This window comes from Monodon monoceros, unplaced genomic scaffold (assembly GCF_005190385.1).
Source record: "Monodon monoceros isolate NGI ecotype Baffin Bay Population unplaced genomic scaffold, NGI_Narwhal_1 Super_Scaffold_18, whole genome shotgun sequence".
In the NCBI taxonomy this organism is placed as follows: Eukaryota; Metazoa; Chordata; class Mammalia; order Artiodactyla; family Monodontidae; genus Monodon; species Monodon monoceros.
Genome location: NW_021703774.1, coordinates 148,453,343 through 148,467,108, shown reverse-complemented (window position 1 = coordinate 148,467,108; position 13,766 = coordinate 148,453,343).

Genomic DNA, 13,766 nt, shown 5'->3' with positions numbered 1-13,766 from the left:
ATTTGGAACAATGTCTCTACCTTTTTTCCCCATGACATTGACTTTTTGAAGCCAATTCGTAGAAAGTTCTACAATTTTCATCTACCTGGAAACTAGAAAGTAGGTCTAGATTCACATTAAATATTTTGACAAGAATATCTCATAGTTTATCTGGAGTACATCATATCACATCAGGGAGCAAATAATACCTGGAAGAAGGGACTTACACAGTCATTGGCAAAAATATGAGGAATCCATATGAAAATACTGAGTGTTCGATCAAGAAGACCAAGATGTAATTTAGGGTCAGGTGGTATGTATTGGCATGCATGCACGTACCACAGATCTTAGATTTAATGTCCTGGATGCAGCATCTGGGCATATTTAAAATAGATAAACATTATATTGGCCAATCCTAAAAGCTGGGAAGACAGAAATTCCTTTGTATAATGTAGAGAAAAGATTCCAAAACTCAAGGAATTCTGGAATGAATTACCAAATATGTCATCCCTTTTCCCAACCTGTCCCTGGCAGAACCCTGAAGGCATTCCCTTTACCCAATGGCTTGAGACATACTTTCTTATAGAAGTTCTAGAATCCTTAAAACATGACTTAGCAGGTGTTCTCTAGAGGCCAAGAATGCTAAAGTGTACTCCCTATCTTCAGTGGAGTTGGGACGTTTCCAATAGTAGCCTTTAACAGTGGCCCACCTGCAATTTATGGTAATCAGAATGGATACCAAGATCTTTGGAGGTGATTAATTGAGGATAGGAACCCAGATAAGTAGCAGCTCACTAAAGCCCTGCTTGATCTGCATAGCCAAAATTTCTCCAGGTTTGGAGACAGATGTCATCAAGATAAAAATGTAGCCATGTATTCTATTGCTAGACCTGAGCTAGTTCAAAGACCTAGAGCCTATGGAAAAATGGAGAGGCCAGGTGTCCTTGAGGAGGGGCTTATAAAAGCCCCATAAGTGTACAATGTGTATCTTACTTCTGGCTTTCCCCAAAGGGACCCGTTACCATTTTACCTGGGTCAATACACTAGGGAAACTACACAAACACTTTGGCAACAGTTGGACACTATCTGTTAGCTATCACTATGTCCTGAGTACCCATAATGTTGGCCACTTGTCAGAGTGGAAGCATATAGAGATCAGGTAATGATGGCGTTTTGAACTAATTCAGTCTCACCATAGGCCCGATGGAACCTTAAACCCCTCCTGTAGTAGTTTCCCCATTTCTGAGTGTCTAGTTGGAAAAGATGCCCTTAGCAACTGAAAGAATTCTCACACTGGCTTGCTGACCAGTGAAGTAAGGACTGTTGAGAAAAGAGTGGAGAAGAGGAAGCTCCTGGAGCTCTCCCCTATCAAAATAATAAATCAGTAGCAGTATTACATCTCTGGAAGAATTTAAGAACCACATGTCCATTTAACTTCAGTCTAGCTGGTGCAAAAGATGGATGGGTTTGGGAGAAAGACAGTAAATTACCATTAACTTCTTCAGGTTAATACCTCCAAACTGGGTGATACTCATTACAGGTGCTTTTCCAGAAGTTATTTCCTTATTGAATCTAATCAGGATAGTGTTTGACACATGATATATGTCTATTAACATTATAATTTTGGAGAGGGAATTTATCCTGATAAACAAAAATATCAGAAGGAATTTGCTTTCCCTTGGTAGAACAGCAGTGTGAGTTTACCACCCCATCTGAGGAATATGACCCCTCTTAGATCTATGCAATAGTTCCATCTGTAGAGGCTTTGGCTCTCTCACCACGGTAGATTGTATTTTCCAAGATGGCTCCCACCAACATATACCCCATCCCATTCTTCCATTGAAAGGTGGGATCTATTTTCTCTCCCTTTGAACATGAGTAGTCCTTCATAACTGCCTCAACCAATAGAAGGCAGCAGATATGACACTGTGTGACTTCTCAGGCTAGGTTATAAAAGGGCAATACATATGGCTTCTTCCTGGCTCGCTCTCTCTGTCTTGGGACTCTTGCCCTTCATACAAAGGCAACAGATTTTGAGAAAGCCCAGGCCACATAGAGAAGTCATATGTGGGTTTCTGGCCAACAGCCCTGGCCAGGCCTACGTGGCAGTAAATAACCTTCAGATGATTCCAGCTCTTTGCCTTTTTTTTTTTTTTAACATCTTTATTGGAGTATAATTGCTTTACAATGGTGTGTTAGTTTCTGCTTTATAACTAAGTGCATCAGTTATACATATGTTCCCATATCTCTTCCCTCTTGCGTCTCCCTCCCTCCCACCCTCCCTATCCCACCCCTCTAGGTGGTCACAAAGCACCGACCAGCTCTTTGCCTTTGAGTCTTTCAGTTAGGCTCCCAACATAATGGCACAAAGACAAGCTGTCTGCACTGTGCCCTGTCTGTATTTCTGGCTTATGGGAACTGTGAGAGATAATAAATGATTATTATTGTTTTAAGCAGGAAGTAATAGGCAATCTATCATGTAATCTAATCTACAAGGAGTCCTGCCACATCAATGAATTATTTGAGGCATGTTGGGCTGATTCTTTTATTTTTTTAAATTTTTTGGCCACACCGTGACCAGTGATCAAACTCGTGGCCCCTGCATTGGGAGCGTGGAGTCTTAACCACTGGACCACCAGGGAAGTCCCCGGGCTGACCCTTTTAAAGGAAAGAACACGATGCTGAACTTGCTACCCTCTGTATTAAAAAAGAAGTACTGCACTTGATGAGTCCCTTTGGATTTGTAAAGCAAATATACCATAGTTGGGTGTGTTGACACAACGGATTTTGGAGGTGACCTGAAAAACTGCCTACTTCAAGTGGAGTCCAGAGTGACAAATGTTCCTCTTGTTCAGGCTACAGGTACTTCTCCCCTCAGTCCGCATGATTCAGTAGATCAGTAGCAAATCAGGATACTGTTTGGACACTCTTATAAGCCCCAATTAAAGAATCACCAAGAAGGCAATTATGGTTTTCGAAGCTATGCCCTCTTTGGCAAGTAACTATTTCCCCACCTGGCCTTGGTGGGGATTGAATCCCAGATCATGAGACCCTAGGTGCCATGGGACCAGAGCTGCCCATAATGAACTGGGTAGTGGTCTGCCTGGGCCATATCTTTGGAGAACCTTCCATGTCAGTATCTTTAGATCTTTTTCTCTTCGGCCGATTAGAGTCACTGGAGAAGTGTTTTCAAATTTGCTACCCAGGGAGTATAGACCTGTGTGGAAGCATTCTGGGAAGAAGATTGGGAGTCTCAAGTTCAGTGTGCAAATTTTCATGTATCCTTGCCCCATTCCCTCCTCCATTTCCAGCATAGTACCCTGCCCTCAACTGTGCCTGGTGTTCTTCAGTTCAGAGACCCCTCTGTTTTATCTTCTCCTTAAACTACTCCTCCAGTCTCCCACAGAGAGATAAAGGACAGTCACCTGACTGTGGAGTACTGTAGAGATGCTGGAAATCTAACTGCTTCTAACAGATTTGCAACCAATATTCTATGTTTAACATTGCTTTCACTCCCCATTTCCAGAAGTACCCCAGGCAACCAGTTTGTTTGCTTTTGGGGATTCTGTAATGTAAATCAGGTTGCTTCTTGGCTTTCCCCACTGCTCACTTAGGGTTCAGCCTTGTAAGAACTCATAAAGCTATCATCATTCATCCATTTCTTTTTTTTTTTTTTTTTTTTCGCGGTACGTGGGCCTCTCACTGTTGTGGCCTCCCCCGTCGCAGAGCACAGGCTCCGGACGCGCAGGTTCAGCGGCCATGGCTCACAGGCCCAGCCGCTCCGCGGCATGTGGGATCTTCCCGGACTGGGGCACGAACCCATGTCCCCTGCATCGGCAGGCAGACTCTCAACCACTGCGCCACCTGGGAAGCCCGTTCATCCATTTCTTGTCTTCTGGATTTATGCTTTTGGTTTTAAATCCCTTTTTTCTGCAGTTATGATGGGATTTTGTGAGGGAGTGGAGCTAGATACATGTGTTCCATCTGCTCCCTTTAACTAGAACTTAAGACCACAAAACAAGGGCTAAGAAGGCGGAAAGGCCAGAGGATGGGACCCTTCTTTTGGAAAGGGGTACAGTTTTCCCTGGGAAGAGAGTTATGGACTGAGAGCCTCAAGGAAAACAGCACCTGTGGGATGAGGGTTGTGACTACAGTCCTTGTGAAGTCCAAAGTGTCAAGTACTTTCTTTCTAAGAGAGTTCAAGTTCATTATGATTGTAATTCTGAATTTCCCTGACTCTCCCATAAAGTTTTCATAAGACTGTTCAGTCTGGTTTATCAATATTGTGGGAGTTTAAGGAAAGCAAGAAGAAGGTGGCTTTAATCTCTCCCATTGTCTCCCAGGATGGAGAAGGGGCATTAGCTTTGAGTGCCCACCCCCTAGTGAAACCAATGGACCCCGGAGGATTGTTCCAGAGAGGACAAGAGAAGAAAGAGTAGCCATCTGTTAATTCTCATGTGTTAGTGAAGGTTGTTCCTTTGAGGAGAAACGACTCCAGCAAAATTCTGGATTTTTTAAGTGGAGTGGCAAGATGATTTATAAACGGAATGAATTCACTGGAAGCAGAAGCTCAGAACCAGGGGTGACTTTCAGACAATTTTATTTTTTATTTTTATTTTTAATTGAAGTACAGTTGATTTAAACTGCTGTGTTCATTTTTGCTGCACAGAGAAGTGACCCAGTTATACAAATATATACATTCCTTTTTATATTCTTTTCCATTATGGTTTATCTCAGGACATTGAATATAGTTCCCTGTGCTGTACAGTAAGACCTTGTTGTTCCTCAATTCTATATGTTATAGTTTGCATCTACTAATCCCAAACTCCCAGTCCATCCCTCCCCCACCGCCCTCCCCCTTGGCAACCACAAGTCTGTTCTCTATGTGAAAGACAATTTGAATTGCTACGTATTTATCTTTTTAACTGTTTAATTGAAGTATATCTTACATATAGGAAAGTATACAAACTATACATGTATAGCTTGATGAATTTTCTATGTATTTATTTTTAATGTGTATTAGAAGAAATATAACTGGTACATTAAACATGGAATTTCAAGGATATTATTGCTTGGGATCAGGGTAGTGTAGGCTGGTAAGGCACTCACCTTACAAGGACTGCATGACTTGTAGGATCATCATTCACACATTCAGTGACTGATTTGGGTTCTCTCGGAAACACATCCTGACAAAGGGTTGGGCACAAGTAGTTTATTTGGGAAATACCAATAGGGGGTGGGGGAAATGAGACAGGGAAAAGAAGATAGCCAGTAAAGGATACACTATTAAGCTAGTTACCTCTGTAGGAGACTGGAGCTTAATCACACTGAAACTCTGGGAAACTGAGTTACAAATCTCAGAATCATTCCACCTAGTGGTGAGCAGACTGGGTATTGTCAAACCAACCGGCAAAAGTCATCGGTTGAGCCCCGGTGGTGGGTGTAGTGGGAGGGTTATCAGTGTTAATTCCTTGCCCAGCCGCAGAGATGCAGATACTGGCAGCTGGCATCGCTGAAGCACACTGGGAAGTCTGAAGGGTGTGCGCAGGACACAGACAGCGTCGGCTACTGTAACTAAACTTACCATCATAAGCATGGATAGTATAGATAGTATAGTATAGATGATTCTGAGTGATAGCACAGTTCCTTCTGCTGGAAGTTGACAATCATTTGTGATGGAAAATATGTAGAAGTTTATATAATTGTAAATTGAATTGGGCCTCACTCTGTCACTAATCATAATGTTAATTTCCTTTTGACCCTATCATGAATCAGTGGTGAAAATGGTATTTCTAAAGGATAAGGCTGAAAATTGTCATAGAAATGTGAACAGTAGCGGTGATTTGAATAAAATTTACCAATTATAAAAAAAAAAAATTTACCAATTATGCACAGGGAGAACCTGGGCGTGAAGGTTTAAGATAAATACCTAACAAAGTTAAGATTATCAGTCCTATAAGAGAGGGTCACTGAATTCTCCCACTTTCTCAGATCCGTGAAGAGATGGGCAATGATTTCAAACACGTTCTGTTTCATTCAGAAGCTCATTGGTTCTGAATGAAACCACTGAAGAGCAGCATCTCTTCAAGATGCTAAAATGACTTCATCTTTCTGGATCACATTTGTAAGAGCATGTTCCTAACTGGCACTGGCTCCAGATAGATTTATCCTTTGAACAATCTAAATGCAGTCCTGCAAGGCAAGGTTTAAACCAGTTTTCCACTTGAAAGATCAAAATCATTGAATAACAATGTTGTGTAACTGGAGCCATGGGGTGGACCTCTTTAAAATGGTGAGTTGGGGGATTTCCCTGGTGGTCCAGTGGTTCGGACTCAGCACTTTCACTGCCATGGACCTGGGCTCAATCCCTGGTGGGGGAATTAATATCCCACAAGCCGTGCAGCGTGGCCAAAAATAAATAAATAATTTTTTAAATTAAAAAAAAAGTTCTTTTATCTATAAAAATAAAATAAAATGGTGAGTTGGGTTCCTTTTGTTTGGATGATATGCTGATTAACTCATCTGAACTACTCTCTGGTACCATATTTTGAAGATTATGAAGAGACACTTGAAAGACTTGCTAAAATGTCTTCGTAGGGATTTTCTGAATCTGGTGGCAGAGATGAATAGATAAGGAGCCCTCTCTCCAGTATCTCCGATCTTTAATCAAACAACTTGACACATTTTGAAGATCAAATTCTAGGTATTGTATTAGATGTCCTATTGAAATAATTATTAAACAAAAATTTCTCATAATTTTGGTTAGTTTCTAACTCCATCAGAAATGCAGTTATCTTGTACTTATATACCATGCATGCAAGTGAATTAGGATTTCCAGTGCTGGCTCATATCAAATCTGAAAAATGGAAACATTAATGTAGAAGCCCATCTTTTTTTCTTTTTTGGTAAGTGACATCAATCCAAATATCTCTCCCTACTTTTAAATTGATAAACAATTCCATTCTTTGCATTGAGAAACTTATTTTCAGATATGTACTTTTGTAAATTGACTGTTATTATTTCTTCTTTTCATTGTTTTATTTAAATTTTTAATTTCTTGGATTCAGTATTTTTATTTATTTTGTGGCATGTAATGCTTTCCTATTTACAGTAGAAAAATTTGTTCTCTTTTTCAACACATTTATTGAAATAAAGGGAGTTGAGAGCTTCAATATAATGCAGCCAGCATCATTTGGCATAAATCCCCAGTTCAAGCACAGAGTTACAATGATCTGCTTTAGGATCACGTTATGTTCCTTTTGTTTAATTTGTGCATGTTAACAGTGTAGCATGTATTTTTCTCTACATTCAGATACTCTGCACCAATGTAAGTATGCATATAATAAGTAGTATATTTACATACACACATATACCTGTATATATACACACAAATATACATATTTGGGGGATAATTATTAGTCTGAATCATATATTGCCTTTTTGTATGTCAAAACTGATCAAATATTAAGAAATTCACATGATTTAATTTAATACTTTCTCACTTAAAAATATCTCATGGAAATCCCACCAAGTGATGGTATAGCTCCAACTGATTCGTTTATAAGGCCTTTTTAACGTTCTTGGTGTGGGCCAATCATCATTTATTCAGCAGTTTCCATACTGGTGGGCATTTACTTTCCTATTTTCTGCCAGTAAAACCAGTTCTGCAATAACCATTCTTGTACAGTTGTCCTTTGTAACAATGCTATTTTTTCCAACGGATAGATTCTCAAAGTAGGAATGATTTGTAAACAGAGCATGTATTTTTTATTTTAAGAGATGTTTCCAGATTACTTTCCAGAAAGACAGGTGTCCACTTCTATAATCAACGTGTGGGAGTAATCTCTCCCTGCATTCCCACTTGCAATAGCTGTTATAGTTCTTATTTTTGCCCAGTTTGGGTGTAAAGTGATGTCTCATTATTACTTTTAATTTGCATGTTTGGCTATCTTTTCATATGCTTGTTGACTATTTGGATTTCTCTTCTGTGAATTGTCTAATCATCATGTTCTTTGCCCATTTTCTCACTGGATTATTTTTTTCTCCCCCCCACCTCCACTTTTTTTACAGGGATGAAGTTGACTTGAAATCAGTAGTTGAGGTATTGTTGTTATTGACTGTCAGTGCCCAAGCATTGGTTAAGTTATGTGCATTGTTGGTACTGGAACTGTTGAGTTTAATTACTATGCTAAATGTCGTAAAAGTTACAGAGTGATTTGGCATTACAATGAAAAAAATTATGATGTACATAAAAAGGCACAGAAACAGAGTAGCATTATGTGTAACAAAAATCCATGCCTAGAAATAGTCTGGCTGAAAGAGCTCCTTCATTAAGTATAAAATAAAATTCTACACTGTAAAAACTGTGTATTAATTTAATTGCAACATTTTTCTTTATTAGTAGCACATAAATAATGGTGTATTTAAAATAAATGATATTTTAGAGTCAAATACATATTTTTGTCTATCTGCATTGCAAATATTTTTTTCAGATGTCATCTGTACATTGACTTTGTTTAAGTGATCTTTTGCCTACAAGAGTTTTTAATTTTTATCTAGTCAAGTATGTTGATCAAGTTTTCAGACTTTTTGTTAAAAACGTTTCTCCCGCTAATAATTGTATACGTACTTTTTTCCAACATTTTTATTGGGTATAATTGATATACAAGAAAACTGCAAGTATTTAATGACTACATTTGATGAGTTTGGACATGTGCATGGACCCATGAAACCATCACCACAATTAAGAAAGCAGAATCTATATAGAATCTATTTTCACCTCCAAAAGTTTCCTTGAGTCCTTTTTATTTTTGTGTGTGTGATGAGAACACATAACATGAGATCTACTCTCAACAAATTTCTAAGTGTGCGATACAGTATCGTTAACTATAGGCACAATATTGTACAGTGGATCTTTAGAACTTATCTTGCAGAACTGAAACCTTATAGCAATTGAACAACTCCCATTTTCTTCTCTCCCCAGCCCCTGGTAACTACTGTTCTATTTGTATATGTACTCTTTTGGATTTTCTTGCAAGATTTTTGTTCTGTTATTACATGTAAGAGTTTAATACAACTGGAATATTTCTGAATATGGTTTAAGATAGGGATCCGTTTTTATTTTCTTCCAGATTGATAAGTAATAAAATTCCATAGGCTTCACTTATTAAACAATTCACCCATTTCCTTCTGAATTGAGCTGTACCATCTTTGTCATTTAATAAATTCTCATATACACTAGAATCTATTTTTCGATTCCCTAGTCTGTTCCATTGGTTTATTTTTCATTTCTCACACCAGTATCATAATTATATGGCTATGATGACCCAAAGACACTTCAGAATCCTTTCAGTAATCATCACCATCATCATCCTACTTTTAACTTAGAAAAAGCAATTCTGGTGAACTTGTTCCTTGCAAATAAAAGAGACTTAATCACAAAACTATGCATAGAATCACCTTTCTTTGAACATTTTAGTAGTTTACTTTAAAACAAAACTTAACTTTCCAGAAATTATATGATGTGTAACATGTACAGTAGAAACCCAACTTGATTTGTTCCTGTTGGGGACTGAATGTTTGTGTCCCTGCCCAATTCAAATTCAGTTTGAAGCCCCAATATGACTGTACTTGGAGATAAGATCTTAGGTTAAATGAGGTCTTAAGTAAAGGATTTGTGTCTTTATAAGAAAAAACACCAAAGAGCTCACTCTCTCTTCGTATATGCCTACAAGAAGAGGTCATGTGAGAGCTCACATGAGGTCTCACACACAGCAAGATGGCAGCTACCTACAAGTCAAGAGAAGAGTCCTCAGAATGTAATCTACCTTGCCAGCACCTTGATCTTGGACTCCCCAGCCTCCAGAACTGTAAAAAAAAAAAAAAAAATTCCGCTGTTTAAGCTATCCAGTCTATGGTATTTAGTTGTAGCAGCCCAAGCAGACTAATACAGTTCCCTAAGTGGCTAACTAGTTGTCCTAATGACACTTACTGAATAATTCATCACTCCACTAATTTGTAATGCCACTTTTATAATATTTTAAATTTAAGTAAATTACCAAGTCTATTTCAGGGGTCCCAATTTCATTTCATTAATTTATGAGTATATTTTGGCGCTAGTTTTATTGTATTTTGATTATTGTGCCTTATATTATATTGGTAAAAAAATTTATACCAATTATATTGGTAGGTCAAGTCTGACATCATTATTGTTGGAAAATTTTACAGGCCATTCTGGAATACTTACCATTCCAGGTAAACTTTAGAATCATTTAATTTAATAAGAGGAAAAGTTGAGATTTTGATTGTGGAGCATTAAAGGAGGGAAAGTGACATATTTAGAATGTTCTATTCCAATCCATGAACATGGTGTACATCATAATTCTCGCCATTTAAATCAGTAACTTTTGTGGTTTTATTTATAATGTCCTGCATAACTCTTGTTGTTCGTTCTTAGCAATATTTTTCCAATATTTTATTATGAAAATATTCAAACATACAGGAAAGTTGAAAGAGTTTTACAGTGAGCATCCATGTACCACTACCTAGACTCTACCATTAACTTTTTACTATATTTATGCTGTTTTTTTGTTGAGTAGTAGACAGAAGCACAGACTGTCTGGATTCACCACTTGCAAGCTGTATGATGCAGGGCAAGTTACTTAACTTCTCCAAACCTCAGTTTTCTTATCTGCAAAGTGGGAATAATAATAGCATTTACCTCAAGGGGTTGTTATGAGGACTACATTGGTTAAAATATGTAATGCGGGACTTCCCTGGTGGTTCAGTGGTTAAGAATCCGCCTGCCAACACAGGGAACACGGGTTCAAGCCCTGGTCTGGGAAGATCCCACATACCACAGAGCAACTAAGCCCGTGCATCACAACTACTGAGCCTGTGCTCTAGAGCCTGCGAGCCACAACTACTGAGCCCATGTGCCTAGAGCCCATGCTCCACAACAGAGAAGTCACTGCAGTGAGAAGCCTGGGCACCACAACAAAGAGTAGGCCCCGCTTGCTGCAACCAGAGAAAGCCACATGCAGCATCTTAGACCCAACACAGCCAAAAAAAATAATTAATTAATTAAAAAAATATGTAATGCACTTAGAACAAAGCTTCATACTCTGTAAATACTATATGCTGGTGTGTTAGTCTGCTTGGGCTACTATAACAAAATATCGTAGACTGGGTGGCTTAAACAATGGAAATTTATTTTTTCACAGTTCTGAAAGCTAGAAGTCCCAGATCAAGATTTGGCAGGAGCTGTTTCTGATGAGGGCTCTCTTACTGTCTGTATATGGTGACTTCTTGCTAAATCCTCATATTACCTTTCCTCAGGGTCTGCCTTCAGAGAGAGATTAAGCCCTTTGATGTCTCTTCTTAAAAAGACACTAATCCTATAGGATCAGGGCCCCACCCTTATGACCTCATTTAATCTTAATCACAGACAGTCCCCAACTTATAATCTTTCAACTTTACGGTTGTGTGAAAGTGATATGTATTCAGTAGAAACCATAATTTGAATTTTAATCTTTTCCTGGGCTAGCAATATTTGGTATAATACCCTCTCTTGATACTGGGCAGTGGCAGTGAGCCTCAGCTCCCAGTCAGTCACAGTCATAAGGATAAACAACCAATGTACTTACAACCATTCTGCACCCACACAGCCATTTTGCTCACTTTCAGTGCAGTATTCAGTAAATTACATGAGATACTCAATACTTTATTATAAAATAGGCTTTGCGTTAGATGATATTGCCCAACTGTAGGGTAATGTAAGGGTTCTGAGCACGTTTAAGGTAGGCTAGGCTAAGCTATGATGTTTGGTAGGTTAGTTGTATTAAATGCATTTCTGACTTACTGTATTTTCAATTTATCATGGGCTTATCTGGATGTAACCCCATCATAAGCCCAGGAAGGTCTGTACTTTTTTTTAAAAATTTATTTTATTAATTAATTTATTTTTGGCTGCATTGGGTCTTCGTTGCTGCTCAGGGGCTTTCTCTAGTTGCAGAGAGTGGGGGCTACTCTTTGTTGCAGTGCAGGCTTCTCATTGTGGTGGCTTCTCTTGTTGCAGAGCAGGGACTCTAGGCACGTGGGCTTCAGTAGTTGTGGCTCCCAGCCGCAAGGGCTTTGTTGCTCCGCGGCACGTGGGATACTCCCGGACCAGGGCTCCAACCCATGTCCCCTGCATTGGCAGGTGGATTCTTAACCACTGTGACACCAGGGAAGTCCAAGATCTGTACTTTCTTACTCCAAATATAGCTACACTGGGGATTAGAGCTTCAACATATGAATTTGGAGAGCTGGGTGAGGAAACACAGACATTCAGTTCATAATAGCTAGCAATCACATAGTTTTTTTGTTTTGTTGTGGATTTTTGTCTTTGGACGCACCGCGCGGCTAGCGGAACTTCCCTGACCAGGGACGGAACTCGCGCCCCCTGCAGCCCAAGCGCAGAGTCTTAACCACTGGACCACCAGGGAAGTTCAGCAATCACATAGTTTTATTCTATTTTCTGAATTGTTATTTTTGTAGGCTATTGATGTAGAAAATAAAACAGCATTACAGTATAATCGTTTTTGCAGAAAATACATAAAAATGCATTTTAAAAATTGTGTGTGTGTAGGTGTCTGTGCACCAAATGTTAGCAATGGTTACTCTGCTTGGTGAGATTACAGGTAACAGTTATTTTGTGGCATTTTAGAAATATAAGGAAAGCAATTAACTTAAGAACTTATTGAATACTAGGACAAACAACTACCTGACCGTGGTATTCTTTTAATGAAACACTGGATTCCATTCCACTTTCAGTCTTTTCCACGTACATATTAAGTGAAAGTGGTATGGATCCTTTTACACCAATGTTGTTTCGACAAAAAAGAGATACAGATGTTTCCCTTTGTCAAGTGTTTCAAATCTCCCGGCGGAAACATACACACATCTATGCCTGGCAGAGGGCAGCCGGTTCTATTCAGTAGTCTCGGCGGGGACGGGAACACAGGCTTTGTTTCCTTCCGCAGGAGCAGGCTGCTTCTCCCTGGGTTCGGGTCCCGAGCTGCGTGCAAACGGAGAATGATGGGACAGTATCCCGGGGCGCATCCCGGGAGGCGCCGGCGAGCTGGCAGGCTGCCCCGCAGGACGCCGGGAACCGCGCGCAGAGGCTGCTGCCGCGCAGGCGCACCGGCCGGGCTGCGCTACGTGGGGCATCTTGGCACTGCGCGGAGACCGGTCCGTCGCGGCGGGAGGGCTAGGGCGTGAGGCCCGAGCTGGTGAGAGGGGTGAGCCAGGGCTCCCCTGGGTCTGGGGAGGGGACAAGCCGGGTAGCGCCGCCTCGGCCCCGCCCGCTGTCACCCGTGGCGCGCAGTGTGCCCCGCGCCCCAGAGTCGGCTCAGACAAAGGCTGCGAGGGCAGGGCCGGGCGGTTCAGCCCTGGAGAAAAGGTTTATCCTCTCCATTTCGGGAGGAGGAAACTGGATTAGCGGGGTTACGGGATTTGCCGCAGCCGGCAAGGGAAGGAGCTGGGATTCAAAGCCAGAGATCCTTTTTAATTCCAAATCTCAGACTACTCTAAACCTAGTGCTGCCTAAAACAAAGAATTGGGTTTTATTTATCCCTTTATGCTTCATGACCCCAGCGCGGTGTTTTGGACCATATGGACTGTATATATCCACGGTCTCCATGTATCTTTTGTAAACAATGTTCAGTGATTGGTGCAAGTTCTAGAATTCTGACCATGTGATTGAACTTTCCGGATCCTTTTGCTGACTCTGATGTTTTCTAACCAGC